The sequence below is a fragment of the Bos mutus genome, chromosome 7 (assembly GCF_027580195.1).
Source record: "Bos mutus isolate GX-2022 chromosome 7, NWIPB_WYAK_1.1, whole genome shotgun sequence".
NCBI lineage: Eukaryota > Metazoa > Chordata > Mammalia > Artiodactyla > Bovidae > Bos > Bos mutus.
The window spans coordinates 72,908,318-72,930,452 of NC_091623.1; the positions used below are offsets into that span (position 1 = coordinate 72,908,318).

The 22,135-nt window shown below is 37.9% G+C and overlaps 1 pseudogene; it reads right to left on the bottom strand.

Annotated features, from left to right (window-relative positions):
• Positions 1-17,403: 17,403 nt before the first annotated feature.
• Positions 17,404-17,806, bottom strand: LOC102272073 (large ribosomal subunit protein eL32-like; annotated as a pseudogene).
• Positions 17,807-22,135: the final 4,329 nt, after the last annotated feature.

The following is a 22,135-nucleotide window of genomic DNA, read 5'->3' on the forward strand; positions in this document are numbered from 1 at the left end:
GAAAGCAAATAATTTCTCAGCTTCAAGAGTATTGAGTTAAAATTCCATTCCTGGCTTTCTAATTGCATTATTGTTGGGGTTGTTCAATTGCCAAGTTGCAACCACAGGGACTGGAGCACACGAGGCTTCCCTGTCCCTCACTATCTCCCAGAGTTTGCTCAAACTTACATCCATTAAGTCAGTGATTCCATCTAACCATCTCATCCTATATCACCCCCTTTTCCTCTCGCCCTCAAATATTCCCAGCATCAGGGTCTTTTCCAATAAGTTGCCTTTTCACATCAGGTGGCCAAAGTATTGGAACTTCAACATCAGTGCCTCCAATGAATATTCAGGACTGATTTACTTTAGGATGGACTGGTTGGATCTCCTTGTAGTCCAAGGGAGTCTCAAGAGTCTTCTCCAACACCACAGCTCAAAAGAATCAATTCTTCAGGGATCAGCCATCCTTATGGTCCAGGTCTCAAATTTGTACTATAATTGCATTATGGTTATATATATGAGAAGCATGTTCTCTGAGATGAAATCTCATGTAATTTCTTAGGGTCTTCACAAATTTTAGTTAATCAAGATTAAAGTAAATTGATCAGATCATGAAAGGATTAAGATAATTTGCTTTTCAGATCAGATCAGATCACATCAGTCACTCAGTTGTGTCCGACTCTTTGCGACCCCATGAATCGCAGCACGCCAGGCCTCCCTGTCCAGCACCAACTCCCGGAGTTCACTCAGACTCACGTCCATCGAGTCAGTGATGCCATCCAGCCATCTCATCCTCTGTCATCCCCTTCTCCTCTTGTCCCCAATCCCTCCAAGCATCAGAGTTTTTCCAATGAGTCAACTCTTTGCATGAGGTGGCCAAAGTACTGGAGATTCAGCTTTAGCATCATTCCTTCCAAAGAAATTCTAGGGCTGATCGATCTCCTTCAGAATGGACTGGTTGGATCTCCTTGCAGTCCAAGGGACTCTCAAGAGTCTTCTCCAACACCACAGTTCAAAAGCATCAATTCTTCGGTGCTCAGCCATCTTCACAGTCCAACTCTCACATCCATACATGATCACAGGAAAAACCATAGCCTTGACTAGACGAACCTTTGTTGGCAAAGTAATGTCTCTGCTTTTCAATATGCTATCTAGGTTGGTCATAACTTTCCTTCCAAGGAGTAAGCGTCTTTTAATTTCATGGCTGCAGTCATCATCTGCAGTGATTTTGGAGCCCAGAAAAATAAAGTCTGACACTGTTTCCACTGTTTCCCCATCTAGTTCCCATGAAGTGATGGGACCAGATGCCATGATCTTAGTTTTCTGAATGTTGAGCTTTAAGCCAACTTTTTTACTCTCCACTTTCACTTTCATCAAGAGGCTCTTTATTCCACCTCAAAATCTCTTTTCCAGTAAAATATATTTGATACAGATTCTACTGTGCATGCTAAGTCACTTCAGCTGTGTCCAATTCTTTGCAATCCTATGGTCTGTAGCTCACCAGGCTCCTCTGTCCATGGGATTCTCCAGGCAAGAATACTGGAGTGGGCTGTCATTCCCTTCTCCAGGGGATCTTCCTGACCCAGGGATTGAACCCGCATCTCTTATGTTTTCTGCATTGGCAGGCAGATTCTTTATCACTAGCACCACCTGGGAAGCCCATAGATTCTACTGGCATATCTTAAAATTTACAATATTCCAAAGATACTGGAGGATGATGCTGGAGGAAGGTAGTGGGACCCTACCAGCATCTGAGATGACTTCTGTCTGGGCAAGGTTTCATTCTGTTTATTTTCATCACAGAGTTACAAATTCAGGACACAAAGAAATGAAGGCACAAGGAGTAAGGACTTCCTCTTCAACTTCTTATAAAGTTTTGTAGGTGTATGTGTTCTTGTTTTTGAATAAAACTCCTTAAGTCATAATTTCTGAACAAAAATGGGTTGTAGACAAGAACTTTGCACACATTTCATATTCTTTTCCTTGTTGAAATAAGGAAAAGAAGCATACATTTGGAAAGAAACTCTTTGATAATTTGCTTGTTCTGGTTAAATAGTTTAATTGTATATATTATGTATATATATTTATATAAATGTAATAGTATATATAATTATATATATAAAAAGTAGGTTAGTAGTAGTTTATGTGTGTATTTATATACTATATATATACATATATATAAATAATAGATATGGACAGGGCAGTATTCCCGTTCGCAAAGGAAATTTGAACTTAAAAGGTCATAACAGACAAAATACACAAAATACATTTTCTTACTGAAAATATTAATACACACTATGAAAGACAACTGTGGCTTTGCAGTAGTATCTGAGGCAGGACACAGATGGGCCCCAGGCTGAGCAGCTGGAGTTCATCCCCTGTGGACAAATACTCCAAAATAGCAGGAGTGAGAGAAGAGTTGAGCCCTGCACAGATGAAAGACCACATATTCATCATTCTCCACGTCAAGAAGACCTTCCCAACTACACATATGCAGAAAATCTCCTTGGAGGTCAAAAAGGGAGGGGGCATTAGCCCATAGCAGTGATGGCAATCAACCCATAGACCTCTTAGCTAGAATTCATCTTGGCTAAGAGACGCACACTCACAAATGGGAGGACCCTGAGAAAAACAAAATCTATCTGGTTCTGGACTCAGAACCAGGTAAAGCAAAATGACTGGCCAAAGAAACCAGTGATTCAAACCACAAGTGTGCAACTATGACTCTGCCTGTAAGTCTATCCACATGTACTCATTTTCATCCTAATAAAGGTTTTACTACTTTCTGTCTTAAAGTGAAAATTCATTTCTACACAGCTGAAGGGCCAGACTCTTGTCCCTGATCCCTAGGATTCACTGTTCTCACTGCCGTGGTCTGACTTCAGTCTCTGGCCAGGAACCAATACCCTGTTTCAAGGGGCTGCAAGCTGAGGCCATCCATTTGCATTTTGTAAACTCTAGGAAGTACTTTCTAATCCTCTGGCTTTATTTCAAACAACACGAAACAGTCACTGTGTCAGATTAAGTCATAATTTATATTCACAAATAAAAAAGTGTTCCTGAAGAAATGTGTTTTTCAGCATTATTGAGAAATAATTGAGAGATGAAACCATAAGATATTTCAAGTGTATAATGGGATGATTTGATAAAAATATTTGAAATGGAATTCTTTTATGGTTAGTAAAGTGTTTACTATGCTTAATCTCCACTCAAATCAACTTCCCTTTTATTTGAAGTTCAGTTCAGTTCAATTCAGTCACTCAGTCACGTCCGAGTCTTTGCAACCCCATGGACTGCAGCATGCCAGGCCTCCCTGTCCATCACCAACTCCTGGAGTTTACTCAAACTCATGTCCATTGAGTTGGTGATACCATCCAACCATCTCATCCTCTGTTGTCCCCTTCTCCTCCCGCCTTCAATCTATCCCAGCATCAGGGTCTTTTCAAATGACTCAGTTCTTTGCATCAGTTGGCCAAAGTACCATTGTTTCAGCTTCAATATCCATCCTTCCAATGAATATTCAGGACTGATTTTCTTTAGGATGGATTGGTTGGATCTCCTTCCAGTCCAAGGGACTCTCAAGAGTCTTCTCCAACACCACAGTTCAAAAGCATCAATTTTTCGGCACTGCATAAAAACATATGCTTGACGTTTCATGTTCCTTAACCTCAAAAAAAATCTTCACGACCCAGATAATCACGATGGTGTAATCTCTCACCTAGAGCCAGATATACTGGAATGCGAAGTCAAGTGGGCCTTAGGAAGCATCACTATGAACAGAACTAGTAGAGGTAATGGAATTCCAATTGAACTATTTCAAAACCTAAAAGATGATGCTGTGAAAGTGCTGCCCTCAATATGCCAGCAAATTTGGAAAACTCAGCAGTGGCCACAGGACTGGAAAAAGTCAGTTTTCATTCCAACCCCAAAGAAAGGCAATGCCAAAGAATGCTCAAACTAATGCACAATTGCACTCATCTGACACGCTAGTAAAGCAATGCTCAAAATTCTTCAAGCCAGGCTTCAACAGTGCATGAACCATGAACTTTCAGATGTTCAAGCTGGTTTTAGAAAAGGCAGAGGAACCAGAGATCAAATTGCCAACATCCGCTGGATCATGGAAAAAGCAAGAGAGTTCCGGAGAAACATCTATTTCTGCTTTATTGACTATGCCAAAGCCTTTGACTGTGTGGATCACCACAAACTGTGGAAAATTCTGAAAGAGATGAGAATACTAGACCACCTGACCTGCCTCCTGAGCAATCTATATGCAGGTCAGGAAGCAACAGTCATAACTAGACATGGAACAACAGACTGGTTCCAAATCAGGAAGGCTGTATATTGTCACCCTGCTTACTTAACTTCTATGCAGAGTACATCATGAGAAACACTGGGCTAGATGAAACACAAGCTGGAATCAAGGTTGCTGGGAGAAATATCAATAACCTCAGATATGCAGATGACACCACCCTTATGGCAGAAAGTGAAGAACAACTAAAGAGCCTCTTGATGAAATTGAAAGTGGAGAGTGAAAAAGTTGGCTTAAAGCTCAACATTCAGAAAACTAAAATCAAGGCATCCTGTCCCATCATTTTATGGCAAATTAAAAAGCAGAGACATTACTTTGCCAACAAAGGTACGTCTGGTCAAGGCTATGGTTTTTCCAGTAGTCATGTATGGATATGAGAGCTGGACTATAAAGAAAGCTGAGTGCCAAAAAATTGATGCTTTTGAACTATGGTATTGAAGATTCTTGAGAGTCCCTTGAACTGCAGGAGATCTAACCAGTCCATTCTAAATGAAATTAGTTCTGAATATTCATTGGAAGGACCGATGTTGAAGCTGAAACTCTAATACTTTGGCCACCTGGTTGGAAGAAGTGATTTGCTGGAAGAGACCCTGATGCTGTGAAAGATTGAAGGAGGGAGGTTAAGGGGACAACAGAGGATGAGATGATTGGATGGTATCACCGACTCTATGGACATGAGTAAGCAAGCTCTGGGAGTTGCTGATGGACAGGGAAGCCTGGTGTGCTGCAGTCTGCAGGGCTGCAAAGAGTTGGACACGACTGAGCAACTGAACTGAACTGATTCTGTTGTTTGAGAAAAGAAGAAAGGGGTTTTTCTCTCAATCTCAGCCCTGACTATTTGCACTGGTGTGCTGCTGCTGCTGCTGCTAAGCTGCTTCAGTCATGTCCGACTCTGTGCGACCCCATAGATGGCAGCCCACAAGGCTCCCCCGTCCCTGGGATTCTCCAGGCAAGAACACTGGAGTGGGTTGTCATTTCCTTCTCCAATGCATGAAAGTGAAAAGTCAAAGTTAAGTCGCTCAGTCATGTCGGACTCTTCGCTACCCCATGGACTGCAGCCTACCAGCCTCCTCCGTCCATGGGATTTTCCAGGCAAGAGTACTGGAATGGGGTGCCATTGTCTTCTCTGGCACTGGTGTGCTAGTTAAAAGTTATTTTTTTCCAGAAGAAAACAAAGTCTTAATTTGTACTGTTTGTTAATTTATATGCTATAAATTTTCCCACTATGACCTATTTCAAACTATCGCTTTAATGACACTGCAATGTGAATGTGGGAAGAAATGCTCACAATCAGATCCTCAGAGGTACAATCAGCCAACTCAAAACACTTCTCACTACTTTTAAGCCATACACACTGGCAAAAAACAAGCATCTAGAAATAACAATATATGCTAAGGATACAACTCCCCATTAATAAGACTTTAGACAAGTACATAAAGAGAAGAAGTTGACGGCATAAATAGCCTAAGAATTATAACACAGACTTATTAACTTATAAGGCCATACACATTGTGTCTGAATTCATTACAGAATTCAGATGAATAAACTGAGGGTCTCAGCTTTACATAATTAGTAAATGGCCAAGTGGGGAACCAACCAAGGAACTGTTTCTCAAACTGTCTCTCTCCATGAGCTCAACTCTGGACACAATCACAAATCCTTTTCTCAAGACCTATATCCTAAAAAAAAAAAAAAAAAAAAAGACTCTTAGCTAGGCACACAATTCTTACCGGTTGATATATTTTTTAAGGGTAAACACAACCCAGGATGTTGAAAATATGAAAATCTGTCTGTGAGGGACAACCTTATTCCATTAACATCCTTTGCCCATAAATATGAGATATTTCTAATATGATCCAATGGAAAAAGAAATGAGTAACTTTTTGATTTGGAAGAAGAAAGTTACAGAAATTTCAATAGTTTGAAGCTCTACTGTGATAGACGGGGAAGCAAATATAAGCCTAAAATGAGAAGAGAGGCAAAAATAAAGATCCCTTGGAAACAATAATTGGCTGACTTATTTATCTTTTTATCCCTCTGGTTCAGGATGTGATGTGGCTGAACTCAGAGTAGGTGCTAGATACTATTTTGAAGAATGGAAAGAAAATTGGAAGGAAAGCCAGATGGAAGGAAAAACAAAAGGGAAAGAAAAAATTCAGAAGGCAACAAGGGGTACCTGGTGAGCATTATTTTAGAAATGTGAACAGTACCTAAAAAGGATATGACTGCTGTGAAATATGAAATATGAAATATGTGAAATATGGCCTGACTTTGACATTCACCTGAGCACTGACTTCTACTGGACTATAATTGAGCAAACGTGTTTGTAAGCTTCACCTTGTTCACCTTGCCACAACATGAAATTCTCCTGATCACACTCATTTATAGGACATAGTTATTAAAAATTGTGTAGGGCGACGTAGGTTCTCATGTCATGTCTTTATATTTGTATATTTAACAGCAATTAATCATAAGGGATTTGATTTAGGTCATACCTGAATGGTCTAGTGGTTTCCCTTACTTTCTTCAATTTAAGTCTAAATTTGGCAATAAGGAGCTCATGATCTGAGTCACAGTCAGCTCCCGGTCTTGTTTTTGCTGACTGTATAGAGCTTCTCCATCTTTGGCTGCAAAGAATATAATCAATCTGATTTTGGTGTTGACTATCTGGAGATGTCCATATGTAGAGTCTTCTATTGTGTTGTTGGAAGAGGGTGTTTGCTTTGATTATACAGTGGAAGTGAGAAATCCATTTAAGGGACTAGGTCTGATAGATAGAGTGCCTGATGAACTATGTATGGAGGTTCGTGACATTGCACAGGAGACAGGGATCAGGACCATACCCATGGAAAAGAAATGCAAAGAAGAAAAATGGCTGTCTGGGGAGCCCTTACAAATAGCTGTGAAAAGAAGAGAGGCAAAAAGCAAAGGAGAAAAGGAAAGATATAAACATCTGAATGCAGATTTCCAAAGAATAGCAAGAAGAGATAAGAAAGCCTTCCTCAGCAATCAATGCAAAGAAATAGAGGAAAACAACAGAATGGGAAAGACTAGAGATCTCTTCAAGAAAATCAGAGATACCAAGGGAACATTTCATGCAAAGATGGGCTTGATAAGGGACAGAAATGGTATGGACCTAACAGAAGCAGAAGATATTAAGAAGAGATGGAAAGAATACACAGAAGAACTGTACAAAAAAGATCTTCACGACCCAGATAATCACGATGGTGTGATCACTCACCTACAGCCAGACGTCCTGGAATGTGAAGTGAAGTGGACCTTAGAAAGCATCACTATGAACAAAGCTAGTGGAGGTGATAGAATTCCAGTTGAGCTATTCCAAATCCTGAAAGATGATGCTGTGAAGTGCTGCACTCAATATGCCAGCAAATTTGGAAAACTCAGCAGTGGCCACAGGACTGGAAAACGTCAGTTTTCATTCCAATCCCAAAGAAAGGCAATGCCAAAGAATGCTCAAACTACCGCACAATTGCACTCATCTCACACGCTAGTAGAGTGATGCTCAAAATTCTCCAAACCAGGCTTCAGCAATATGTGAACCGTGAACTTCCTGATGTTCAAGCTGGTTTTAGAAAAGGCAGAGGAACCACAGATCAAATTGCCAACATCCTCTGGATCATGGAAAAAGCAAGAGAGTTCCAGAACATCTATTTCTGATTTATTGAATAGGCCAAAGCCTGTGACTGTGTGGATCACAATAACCTGTAGAAAATTCTGAAAGAGATGGGAATACCAGACCACTTGATCTGCCTCTTGAGAAACCTGTATGCAGGTCAGGAAGCAACAGTTAGAACTGGACATGGAACAATAGACTGGTTCCAAATAGGAAAAGAAGTACGTCAAGGCTGTATATTGTCACCCTGCTTATTTAACTTATATGCAGAGTACATCATGAGAAACGCTGGACTGGAAGAAACACAAGCTGGAATCAGGTTGCCAGGAGAAATATCAATAACCTCAGATATGCAGATGACACCACCCTTATGGCAGAAAGTGAAGAGGAACTCAAAAGCCTCTTGTTGAAAGTGAAAGAAGAGAGTGAAAAAGTTGGCTTAAAGTTCAACATTCAGAAAACTAAGATCATGGCATTTGGTCCCATCACTTCATGGGAAATAGATGGGGAAACAGTGGAAACAGTGTCAGACTTTATTTGGGGGGGGGCCTCCAAAATCACCACAGATGGTGACTGCAGCCATAAATTAAAAGACGCTTACTCCTTGGAAAGAAAGTTATGACCAACCTAGATAGCATATTGAAAACAGAGACATTACTTTGCCAAAAAAGGTCCTTCTAGTCAAGGCTATGGTTTTTCCAGTGGTCATGTTTGGATGCGAGAGTTGGACTGTGAAGAAAGCTGAGTGCCGAAGAATTGATGCTTTTGAACTGTGGTGTTGGAGAAGACTCTTGATAGTCCCTTGGACTGCAAGGAGATCCAACCAGTCCATTCTGAAGGAGATCGATCAGCCCTGGGATTTCTTTGGAAGGAATGATGCTAAAGCTGAAACTCCAGTACTTTGGCCACCTCATGTGAAGAGTTGACTCATTGTAAAAGACTCTGATGCTGGGAGGGATTGGGGCCAGGAGGAGAAGGGGACGACAGAGGATGAGATGGCTGGATGGCATCACTGACTCGATGGACATGAGTTTGAGTGAACTCCAGGAGTTGGTGCTAGACAGGGAGGCCTATCGTGCTGCGATTCATGGGGTCGCAGAGTCAGACACGACTGAGCAACTTAACTGAACTGAAGAGCAATTTAAATTAAATCAATAAAATTTATATTTTAAATTGCATAGGCAATGTACATGCTTTTTATTCTTCTATGAAAAATAAAGGAGATTATCTTATTCAAAGCATACTGCAACAAAGAGTGAAATAAAAACGCTAGAAAATTCTCCCTTTTCATGCAGTGAAATAAACGAAATTTCTACCTGGAAAATGATGATCTCATTAGCATCACTTCATAGATTAATGGCAGTTTTTTGTATGTACCCATTGATAAAAGACTCTTTCTGGCTTTTAATAAAGTACTGTTTGTTCCATAGAGGATTCTATAATCTCCCAATCTGATTCTTTTTAGAGTGGTTCAGTTGTTTTTTCCACTACAGTAATTTCCATTCATTCTCCAAACAATAATAATCTAAAGTACACTCTCGGTAGCACTGTAGACTTAGATTATTAATGGACTTTTAACTGTCCAAGTTTTGTTGTTTTTTTTTTAACATAGTGATTATCAAGAGTTAACTATTTTATTCCTTGACCAGAGAGAAACATTTATGTTATGAACACTTTTATTATAAAAGAATGTAGTACCTCCCAATACCCTGTATAACTTAATGCTATTGGTTGAATATTTTTCCAAACCTTCAGTTCAACTGAAATTATCAGGATCAGCTATTCATCAAGTTTGAGATACTTATTTTTAAAAGCAGAAGCTATTCATATTGTACAAGGCAGACAATATCATTTGTTCTTCAGTTTAAAAATCAGTGAAAAAAAAGTATTTTTCATGTCTTTTTGCCTTCTTTATCTCTCTTTATCTGTTCAGAAGAAAAATTAGTATTGTCATTAGGCACTATGTACCTAAGGAAAAGTAGAATCCCTTGACAGATGTGCTGCTGCCGGATAAGGGGAGATGATGGACGAAAGTCACTTTACAGAAAGAATTTTCCAAAATAAGCCAGAGGAAGACACCCAGGATCTATTGGATGAGCTGCTGAGAAGATAAGGCCACAGCCCTGTGCCTTAAAGGAATGAGACCTGGGAACAGTAGGCAGTTGGCAACCAGATTTAATGAATTTAATCACCTCCTACTTCAGGAACTCTGAATTTACTGAAAGGACAGTAAAATGGATTTATTCTATTAAAATTTAATTTAATAAAATGTCGGAGGCTTTTGCTGCTTACAGGGAGAAACTCTGTTTAAACATTCATGCATATCAGAGGTGACAATCAGTACAACACTCATCAATCAGGAAGAACATTAGTGACTACATGAATTCAGAATCCTTGAGGTGCCCTGAATTATACCAGGTACTAATCCTTCAGAGAGTGAATCATGGAGACTCGGGGATCTCTGATATAAAAGGTTAGTGAATATCTGCCAGGTTCAGTGTTTGTTATCAGTGCCTTCTAAATGAATATAAGCCCCATACAGCTTTTGATTTTGTACATACTTATTCCTTCTAATAGATAATGTTCAGGTTCTTTTTGACTAATGTCTATTTCTTCCTATCCTCCTAACCCTGATGCATTTTAAACAGGCAATAGTTCATCTCACTATCAAATTACAGCACTTAGATACTATACCCTTATGTTTTCCTCTCACTTCATATTTTGAGATTAACTTCCTCAATGACACCATCGTCAAGGAATATAAAGTGATCCCCCTGTAGGTTGCATTTTCATCAATGATACCACTTTTTCTCACCATGGAGTTTGCAGATCACCCCCATTCTCCCTCCTGCAAATGGTGATTATTAAACTCACAAGAAATGTTTAATCAACTTACTTTGTTCACAGGCCAAAAATTAAATCTTATGTAGAAAGATATATCGGAGAAGGCAATGGCGACCCACTCCAGTACTCTTGCTTGGAAAATCACATGGACAGAGGAGCCTGGTAGGCTGCAGTCCATGGGATCACTGAGTCAGACACGACTGAGTGACTTCACTTTCACTTTTCACTTTCATGCATTGGAGAAGGAAATGACAACCCACTCCAGTGTTCTTGCCTAGAGAGTCCCAGGACGGGGGAGCCTTGTGGGCTGCCGTCTATGGGGTTGCGCAGAGTCGGGCACGACTGAAGCGACTTAGCAGCAGCAGCAGCAGCAGCAGCAGAAAGATACATAATAATCAAAAATCAATATAAACATCTACACTCCCATCATCTTTCCACACTCACCTTCATCTTACCTGGGGGAACATTTTACTTAGAATATTTTTCCTTTCATCTGCTTAATATGTTAATAAAATTAATGAGGACAGTATTTGGGGACAGGGAAGAGAACCAGAATGTGAATACTCATATGTCATAATTCCTCTTACACACATGCATCTTGAATATGATTATATAAACTGACTGAGATACTAAAACTTGAAGGGGCCTTGCATGCCACAGATGTTGAATGTGGATTTAGGAGAAAAAAGAAAAGAACGGAAAATATTTATGTCTAGGAAGAGCTCTCCATCCACTAGATACCTCTGCCTTCTCAAGCTATCATGGCTATGTCACACTGTGTAGTCAGCCACAGGTATGGCCAACTATCAGAACTGGAAAAGAAATATAAATGAACTAAATTCCTTTAGACTTGCAGATGATTTTTGCACACATTCTAGAAATGGTACTATTCTTTCCTCTTTTAACCTAGGATGATAGAGCAAGCACATAGCTAGAAGAAAAAGAGCTTTACTGAATTTAGTCAATAAATGCTTTTCAGTACCTACTATGGGCTGACGCTAAATCACTTGAAATCCCTTTGAGAAATAGGTAAAGAAAGATACACCAGGTACTGGTTAGCCATTAGAGATGCTAGACAGAAAAAGATGATTATAATACAGTATTGATAAGTACCAAGATGGGGATAAGCAGTTGGGCTATTAGCTATCTGAGTAACACAGGAAGACAGCCCATGCAAGGAGAGGGGATAACTTTGGAAGTTTTCTGGAGTTACTGTTGCTGAGCTGAGTGACTACCAGTGAGCTCCTCAAAGGGAAGGTAGAAAGGATGCTCCAGTCAGTGGAGGTTTGAACTGTTGAAAGGAAACAGGCTGTAAAGTTGTAAAGGGCAAAGGAGGATCTGAATCTGAACTCCCTGGTTTAGCTCCTATTGGGCCTGGGCAGATGACTTTTTTCTAAGTATCTATCTACCCATTGGCAGCCTTAGAATGAGAGAGTGAAAAAGAGAAAAAAAAAAATGCTTAGCAGCACTTAGGTACTTACACTCAGGAACTCTATACATCTGGAGCAAAAAATATCCAAGTTAGGTAAAGATTATTGAGGTAGAAAAGAAAGTTGAACACTAAAGGACTGTCTGCTAGGAATTACTAGTTGTCGCAGGTTGTAATTTACAGAAGCAGATACCAAGCAGAGTATGGGATACAAGATGTTCATAAGGGATCAAAACATATGAAAGAAATGGTGAAATAGTATAAAGCAGAGGAAGAAGTCAAACTGCAAGGCAAGCACAAGAAAGCCCTGGCCAGCCCAGCAGAGAATTTGCGAGTGAGCAGTGCCTTTCAGAGTTACATACATGGGCCAAAATGGCCATGTCTTTATCTCTTTGCCTCACTCAGTTACAAGTGGACTGTCCCAGGAAAGACATGACGTCAGACAAGGCAGCTCCCAGCTCCCATTTGCTGAGACATGAATTCTCTGCATTTGGGCAGCAAGTATTTCCTTGAAGGGGGATCTAGGAGGCACATCTCGGTATCTATTGCAACAGCGTTCCCTAAAAGCATGTCCTCCCCCTGTTCTGGGTGAAAGCAAGATGGCACTTCTCAGACCCTGACAGATGGGCTGTGCACCTGATTATTTGTGGATAATGAAGACCCTACTTGCAAGTCTTCTGTTTCTCTCCTGCACCAAGGAGACTGTATGTTCCATATGGCAGAACCAAAGGGCAGAGGAGCCACCCTCCACCTGCATTGAAGACCAACTACATGGACATGATTCCAAAGAGTTCAACCTTCAGATGTAATACAGTGAGGAATTGTGTGATAAGCTCTTAAGGACGATGGTGACATGATTAGATCTGCCTTTAGAAAGATCAGTTTAGCTACAATATGCAAAATTTTGGAAATCAATGAGGCAGACAACTCATTATCTACTACTGTTGGAGTGAGACAAACAGGGTAACAAAAGATTTCCAGTCAAAGAAAGAAAGTAAAGCCAGCTAGGGCTAACTATACTACTGATGACAGGTTGGATGAAGGTCAGAAAATGTAGTTTGTGAGGCTGGGGTCTCCTACTGTATTTCCCATAAGATCAGCTTGATAAAACAGTAAGAGCACTTAATGTTAACTAAATGCCTTTGTGCACTAGTCACTCTGCTACTCATTTTGCATGCATTGCCCCCTTAGCCATCACAGTCCTCCTATCTGCTTTGCTGGCAGAAACCCAGCTTTATGAAGGAGCTAAATTTTTTGTGAATCTTTAGGGCCCTTGCCTATCTCCAGGGCTAGATGTTAATCAGTCTATGCCAGTCACGATAATTTCATTTCCCTTATCATGTCTCAGAGAAACAAGACAAAGAGGAAAGTCTAGTGAGAGGCTTCTGGGATTGTTTTTCTCATAAGTAACAAAAGGGAGATAAAATAAGGATTCACTTGTTCCTACCTTTGCCACTGCCATGTGATGTCTCTATGTTAGGAGCTATTTGTATTCTTTCTGGGCTGAAAGAGGGAAAGTCTAGAGATTCCCAGAGAGAGTGACCAGGAACCCTCACACCATGGAGCCTAGAAGGTAACCAACTCTGATAGAGCTGACCTTGGGACTTCCAATTATTCAATACAGCACATTCACATTATTCTCTTTGTTTAAGCCACTTTTAGTTTATTCAGTGATTTCCACCTAAAGGATCCTAACTGATACACCTGTTTTAGTGTTAACAATGTTTGGTGGAGGTAGGAGAAGGAGCAAGGGAATGACCCAAATTCCCGAAACCTACCAGAAAGAATAGGAAATCCTTTCACAATTTTGGTAGTCACCCCAGTGAAAGGACTAAAAGTTTAAATGCAAGTATTTGAGAAAATAATTTGCTTTTTTCACTCTTTTTTCCTGAGACTTGAGCTCAGGCTTTCACAACCTCATGTTTACTTCTCATGTGTAAGTCACCCTTTGTTTCATGGGATTTTAAAGTCACTTCATGCTCTGGCCCTTAAATATTTCACTGGCTCCATTCACCACACCATGTGAAGAGTTGTCCTTAGCTCCAAATGTAACTGGTCAAGAACTGACTACAGAAATTCAGTCTTTCACTACTGACAGGTGTGCAATTCTGTAACACCCAACAGTCATGCTCTGTAGATCACAGGACTGGGAATGGCAGTTTCTGTGGCTGCAGATTTTTGAAGGACTATGTTCTTTTGAACAGAAGACCCTGCAACCAGATTCTCATATTCTGTCTTTTGTTTCCACAGTCTCATCTGCTGTTCAGTCTCATCTGTTTTTCCATCAGGATAAAATTGTTTATTTGTTTTTTTCCTTCAATAAATACAACAAATAGTATAACCTTTAGAAAATTCATTCTTTTTATTTTCACTTTATAGGATATAAGGCAAGATACCCCTGAAGAATATATAGAACTGGGAAAATTATGTGTTCCAAACCAGAAAATAAATCAAAGAATATTAATCAAATCTTAACTTGAGCCCGATCTTATTTTGCTGATTTTCTTTTGGTTCTACATTAAGCACAAAGAGAGCAATACATTCTTTTAGCATGATGTTATGTATCCCAAAGTGAAATACGGCATTAATTATATATTAAATTCTTCTACTTGGGGTTTACATCCCATGGCTTCTTAAAGACTTTCCTCAAACACTCCCTCTCCTGCATCAATAATTTCTCATTTCTTGGTGGAATATTACCACCAGCATACAACTAAGCACTAATATTGGGTTTTTAAAAACTAATCAAATAAAATCTCCCATGACCTTGATCTAAATTATCTTCCTACCACTGTTCCATTCCTTCTCAATTCATTGTAAATTTTTTGGATAAAGAGCCATGTCATAAGATCTTTCATATCCAATTCAATCAAGTTTTCATCCCTTCTATTCCAGAGGAAAAACCTTGTCAGGGTCACAAAAACAAATATCCGGTGGTTACAGTTCATTATTTAACCAGATCTTTCCACTGCTTTCTACATAGCTGGTCACCTTCCTTACTAAAACTTTCTCATCTCTTAACGTCTACGACCCTATGTGCTTGTAACTGAGCGTCTGAACTGTTAGCTGTTTCATCTCTTCTTTGCTGCTTCCTCTTCTCTTCAATTATTAAATGTCCTGGGCTCTCTAGGAACTTGTTTACTATGACGTCCACATCTGTACCTCAATATCCAAATATGTCTTACAACTCCAGAATCATATATCCAACATCCACTGAATATTTGTCCACAGGCATTTTAAAAAGCATCTTAAGATTAACACAGTCAAGACAGAACTCTTGATTCTCCATAGAACTCAACTACCAAACTAGCTGTTTTCTCAGATTAACTTTTTTGAATAAATAACTCCATCCAATTTAAGCCAAATTTTCAGGGATTTTCATTATTGCTCATTATCCATCAGAATCCTCACTGTCAAATGTACATATATAAATTATCAAGATATCATGTACAATTTGCCTTCAAAATATATCCTAAATCTGTTTTGTTTTCATTTCTATTATGTAAACCATCATTGTTCAGATTATTCACAGCACTCTAGCTAATCTCTCTACTTCCATTCTTCTTTCTACACAATAGCTTTTTGTTTTTGTTTTGTTTTTACTCATTAAATTTACTGAAATGTGATCTACATTCAATAAAAAAGCACATATTTTAAGTTTACAATTTGGTGAGTTTGTCAAATGTATACACCCATATGTTCATCAACCCTATCAAGATACGGAATATTTCCATGATAATCCCCTGCCAGTCTTCCTTGTTTGCATTTTATCCACCCTCACCTCTGGCTTAGGCAATAACTGACATGCTACTACTACGGATTAGGTTTACCTATTCTGTGATAGTATATACATGGGTTCATATAGAGTGTGTTCTTTTGTGCCCTAGGTAGCTCAGAATATTTTTTGATATTTGTAAATGCTGGGTGCCTAGTAGTTTCAATTTATTGTTTGGATAGAACACAACTATTTTAAGAAAACATCAAATAAAATTTTTGTGATCTTAAAGGATAAAACTACTAAATAGGCTATAATTAAAAACATCGTCACATGAACTGCCCAAAATTAATGCAACTTAAGAGCCCAGGGAGATGATGCTAGGGAATATACCAAACAAACCATTTATTCTAAAAATCACATAATCAAAAGGCTGTATACTTCTGAGCCCATTCTTCAGTATGGAAGTACTAAGATAGAGTAATTAAACATAATTAATAGATTAATAGTGAATTTGAGGGGAAAGAGATTGTTTTTCAGGATAATCTCATATAAGTAACAAGCTAAAAATGGCATAAAATTCCTTGAAATTTACTACATAACATTACAAAGTATCTGAGGGATGCACACTGGAGAAAATATGCCCTACCAGTTAAGGAATAGAAAGTTAGTCATAGGGCATTTCCAACTGATGTAGTCAATACTACTGTAGTATTAACTAGAAAGTCCTGCTTTCCAAATGAAATTGCTCCTATCATCTTTAATAAATGATGTGTGTACTTCAAAGTCTGGATAACCTTAAAGAGTCATCCCCATAACATGCTTCCATTTAACGTGAAATCAGATGAAAGGTGTCCCAAACAACTGCTTGGTATCATTTTTTCAGTGAAGCATTAATCAATTTTATGTTCCACTTGTTGAATGTGCTCTTTGAAAACACTTTGTTTTGTTGGGTGAATTATTCTATAAATTTCAATATGACTGTTGATTGATAATTTATTCAAGTCTTTTGTATCCTTGTAATTTTCTGCAGAAATTTCAACCATAATTGTGGATTTGCCTAATTTTGTTTATAGACTTTTTCAATATTTGCTTCATAAGTTTATGAATCTCTATTATTAGAGCTTAAGAATTATTATATTTTCATGTTGAGCTCACACTTTTTTATGAAATGCTCCTTTTCATCTTTATTAATACTCCTGGTTTTGAGGACTTCGCTGTATATTTTTCCATCCTTCTCTCAGACAATCTGCAACTTCATATTTAAAATTTATTTTCTCTAGACAACATACAATTGGATTTAGTTTTAAAATGCAGTGTAATATCCTTTGCCATTTATTTGAAAAGTTTAGCACATTTATAATTAATCTAATAATTTATATGGCTGTTTTAAAGTATGATCTGGCTATTTGTTTTCAATTTATCCCATATATATATATATATATTTAGTTTTATGATTTTAACACAAATATAATGTGCACACAAGCTGTCTATTCATTTTCTTTGCTGTGCAGACTGGCACTGGGATTGGTGACTCTGATGGCCAGCCAGGCTGCTCTTTCCACAATGGCTCTGAGTTTCTTGGAGGAGACGATGTGAGCAATCACAGCACAGTAATGTGTGTTGCACATCAGCAGTGTTTCAAGTTCCTTGACGCTGTGGATGAGGAACTGCCAGAAGCCCCTGGACAGCACGTGCTTTGTCTTCTTGTTTCTCCAACAGCTGGGCATCAAGATCTGGCCCCTGAATCTTCTGTGCGCCTTACTGCCGATTCCACGGGGTTTCTGCCAATTCCATTTAATTCTGACATAATCAGTCTAACTGGCACTGAATGGACTTCTCACTCCTCTTTGTGGTAATCTTTGACTTCATGAGAGGTCTGAGGGTGGCCATGATGCCAAAGAAATGACTACCACCTCCACAGGCAGCACCAAGGAAAAGAGTGTGCCATATTTTTTGTTATTTGTCTCTGAATTCTGACTATTTAAATATTTTCATTATTCTTTCTCTACCATGGTCTTATCTTACTAGCTTAGCTATAATTTTTAAGTTTATACAGTAGAAGCTCTAGGATTTGCAATATGCATCTTATCAGTCTTTCTTCAAGTAATATTATATCTCTTCAGTATAAAAGGAATATTACCATTATTCCCACATCTACTTTTTACTTTTATTGTGAAACAATCTACATCTACCTATGTCATAAGCCCCACAAATTTTTTTTTTAATTTAAACAATAACATATTTTAATGAAATGGAAGTTCTGGGATTTGTATTGGTACTATCTTAGCTCACGTTTCCTGAACATGTGAGTTTTTAACAGAAAAGTTGCTAGACAGTGTTCTTGGGAAGTTTGCCTGTAAGAATGTGAGAAAGGCAAGATCTGGTAGAAGGAGAAGCTGAATCACAATGTACAGTTTACCCTTGAACAATGAGAGAGTTGTTGAACAACCCTCCACACAGTTGAAAATCTGAGTCTAACTTATAAATGGCCCTCACTCTATATGGTTCCTTCTTATATACTGTTCTGCATCCATAGATTCAACAACCTGAATACTATAGTATTTATGACTGAAACGTATTCAAATAGAAGTATGTGCGTGCTCAGTCACTTCAGTCGTGTCTCTTTGTGACCCTATGGACTGTAGCTCACCAGGCTCTTCTGTCCGTGGGATTTCCCAGGCAACAATACTAGAGTGGGTCGCCATTTTCTCCTCCAAGGGATCTTCCCGACCCAGGGGCTGAACCTGCATCTCTTGCATTGGCAAGCATATTCTCTACCACTGAACTATCTGGGAAGCCCAATGTATATGTATAGAGAGTGACAATCGCTCAGTCGTGTCTGACTCTTTGCAAGCCCATGGACTATAGCCTGCCAGGCTCCTCTGTCCATGGAATTCTCCAGGCAAAAATATTGGAGTGCGTTGCCCTTTTCTTCTCCAGAGGGTCTTCCTGACCCAGGGATCGAACCCAGGTCTCCTGAATTTCTGGCAGACTTTTTACAGTCTGAGCCACCAGGGCATTTGTATATCTATAACTTCTCTTTATACCATGAATATCTAAAAAGCAGGAACCATCTCATTTCCTTTTGATCTTTAGTGACTAGTTAAGGGACAGTTATCAGGTTATGTTTAAGGCTTATTTTCTGACTTTGATAAATCCGTGTTACTCATACGTCACCCTTAATATAAAATGACAAAGCTAGGTTTCTAATCTTATGTTTTTATATGCTGGTAGCTTGCCAGTATCAAGATTCTGGTAGTGATGAATTAGTCATGTTAAGTGGCAATCCTATTTTACACTCATAGAACATTATACTTGAACGTTATAGCATGTTTCACAAAGGTAATAAATTGGATATATATTTAGCTCTTTCCTATTTTTTGCTCTAGTTCTACAAGGATAGAGTCTACGTATGTTCTATTGATGACTACAAATCTTATACCTAGTACAAAGCCTTGCCTTAAGAAGACACTCAATTTTTTAAGAAAGTATACATATGAAAATGTTGCATTTGCAGATCTATAAAACACTGTTATAGAAAAAAATACAACACTTCATATATTCATCACAGAAGATTAATTTTTGGCAGATTACTTTTGGTATTAACTGCCAATTAAAGAAAAAAATAGTGATTTACATTGAAGTAGTCAGAAAAGGCAATGGCACCCCACTCCAGTACTTTTGTCTGGAAAATCCCATGGATGGAGGAGCCTGGTAGGCTGCAGTCCATGGGGTCACTAAGAGTCGGACATGACTGAGTGACTTCACTTTCACTTTTCACTTTCATGCGTTGGAGAAGGAAATGGCAACCCAATTCAGTGTTCTTGCCTGGAGAATCCCAGGGACGGGGGAGCCTGGTGGCTGCCATCTATGGGGTCACACAGAGTTGGACACGACTGAAGTGACTTAGCATAGCATAGCATAGCATAGCATAGCACTTTAAAAAGAAAGAACCAGCCTTCTCTGAGAAAAAAGCATGTAGATTTTGAGGCTAAGATTCTGAGCTAAAAGAACAGTCTTTGTGAGGACTAGGTGTAGTTACTGACCAGTTATTAAAATTTCTAAATATTCCAAATATTTAAAGTCCTGAATGCCTTCAGTTAGAATTTAATCCCAAACAACCACATACTTAGAAAACATATAGATCCCAAGGAAATAAATGTGACCATGATAAACACAGTTATTTTCTGAAACAAATACCAACACTATCCAAACAGAAGAAAAAAGGCAAAGCTCTGTGGAGGATTTTCAAGGTAATACATTTGGTAAAAGGAAAACAAGAGTTGCTTACTAACTTAGCAAATGATAAGAGTACTAAAATGTTAGTGGATAAGAAAGTGGTAAGGATTATTACATGTATTAATATGCTATGTTAAATGTGTTATATTTACTTTTTTTCAGAAATGCAAAATAAAATTTTTAAATGAATTCATTTCAGACTTAGTCAATTTCTTGTTGTTAATCATGAAAATCAGCTTAGCTCAGAATTGTCCATTCATCCCATCTCCGTTCATTCCTTGATTGAGTCTCTCCTTCAGTTGACAACGAATGAAGCTATGTAATACTGGTTCCTACTAAGAGTGTATTTGATGGAGGAAACCGGGTCTTATAAACTAAAATCAATGTTTGGCTTACATTATGATAGGAACTCAAACCTCCATTAGTCAAAGGACAGTTATAAATACAGCGAACCCATCAGGGCCTCTGATAATTGATGATTCAATATGCTGAAATAAATAGGGATGACTCACATTCCAGTAAATCATCATTATTGTGAGCAAACCAGGCTGTAACCTTTCAGTCTTCTTAGAAGAAATTGCTTATTGATCATAAACAAAAATCACAGAATTTGATACAAACATAATGAAATGAGGAGGGAAGTATTCTTCATGTTAAAGGCAGTTGACACTGCCATGGACCTTCTTTTGAAGTAATTCATATCTACTTTAATGGGATTCTCTCCCACAAGAAACATTTTCCAAATCCTGAAATTTACTGTGTTCATTCCCTTAGATGTGTGGCAGGATTTATTTTCTAGAATAATGGCTTTAGGCCCATAGAGCCTTCTTCCATTTCGGACTTATAACCTCCTTGTTCTTATTTCTTTCTTAGCTTATGATTAAATGGAATAGCACATATAAATCTCCACAATTAATCATTAATTTCTTTTAGGCATTTTCCCTGTGCAGCTTCAAAGTAATTTTCAGACATGTAATATTAAGTATAACCATTTGCCTTTCAAAAATACTAAGAAAAATATGTCCATTGCTCTATCTTCAAACATCTAGATTACAGTTTTTTCTCCACGAAATTTCTTTTTACATTAGAATTTCATATCAAGTAACAATAGATGTTTTAATACTAAAACAAAGAGTTGAAAAAAAGGTTTTATAAAAACTACATTTTAATAATGACTATGCATGGTTCAGTATAGGCTGAGATATGAATGGAAGTCTCCCTTTACTACCTTAAAACACAAAAATTATGAATAAAATAAAAATGCTTCATAGGAAAAGATAATTAGCTTGTTAATGAATTGCCTTCTATATAAGGTTTAATTACAAACTACATCAACTTAAAAATAATTTATATTTTAGGCAGAAATATATCCTATGAATATGTAATGTGAGCTCAAGTTTTTGTGTTAAATTGTAGAAATATTATCATTTGTAGAAATGAATATCATTTGTTAATGTAGAAATGTAGAAATATTTGTTAATAAATATTAACACTCTAAGGAAGACATCTGTTTAAACTTATAAATTCTAAAAATGGGTCAACAATCATTATTTTTAAAATCTTGAACAAGAAACATATTATTATAATTAGCTTTTTTTTTTTGCCATGATATATAGTATATTTGATTTAGTCTTATGTATAACTGTAGAATAAATATAATACTTGAAGATTTAAATATAGTATTATAAAATATAATTAGAAATAGTATAGGGAATATTTGATGAGCATGAAATAAACACAATTACCCTTATAAACCAATCAGGAAAAAGGATAGAAAGATAAAATTATCAAAATTCAGAATGCAAGAAGAATATTTTTTATAGATTCTTTGGACTTAAACTAAGAGACTATTAGGATCAACTTTATACCAGTAAACTAGATTACACAGATAAAATGGAAAAATTCTGTAGAAAACCTACTTACCAAAAATGACATAAGTTGATACAGAAGCTTTTAGTATCATTGTAAATACTACAGAAC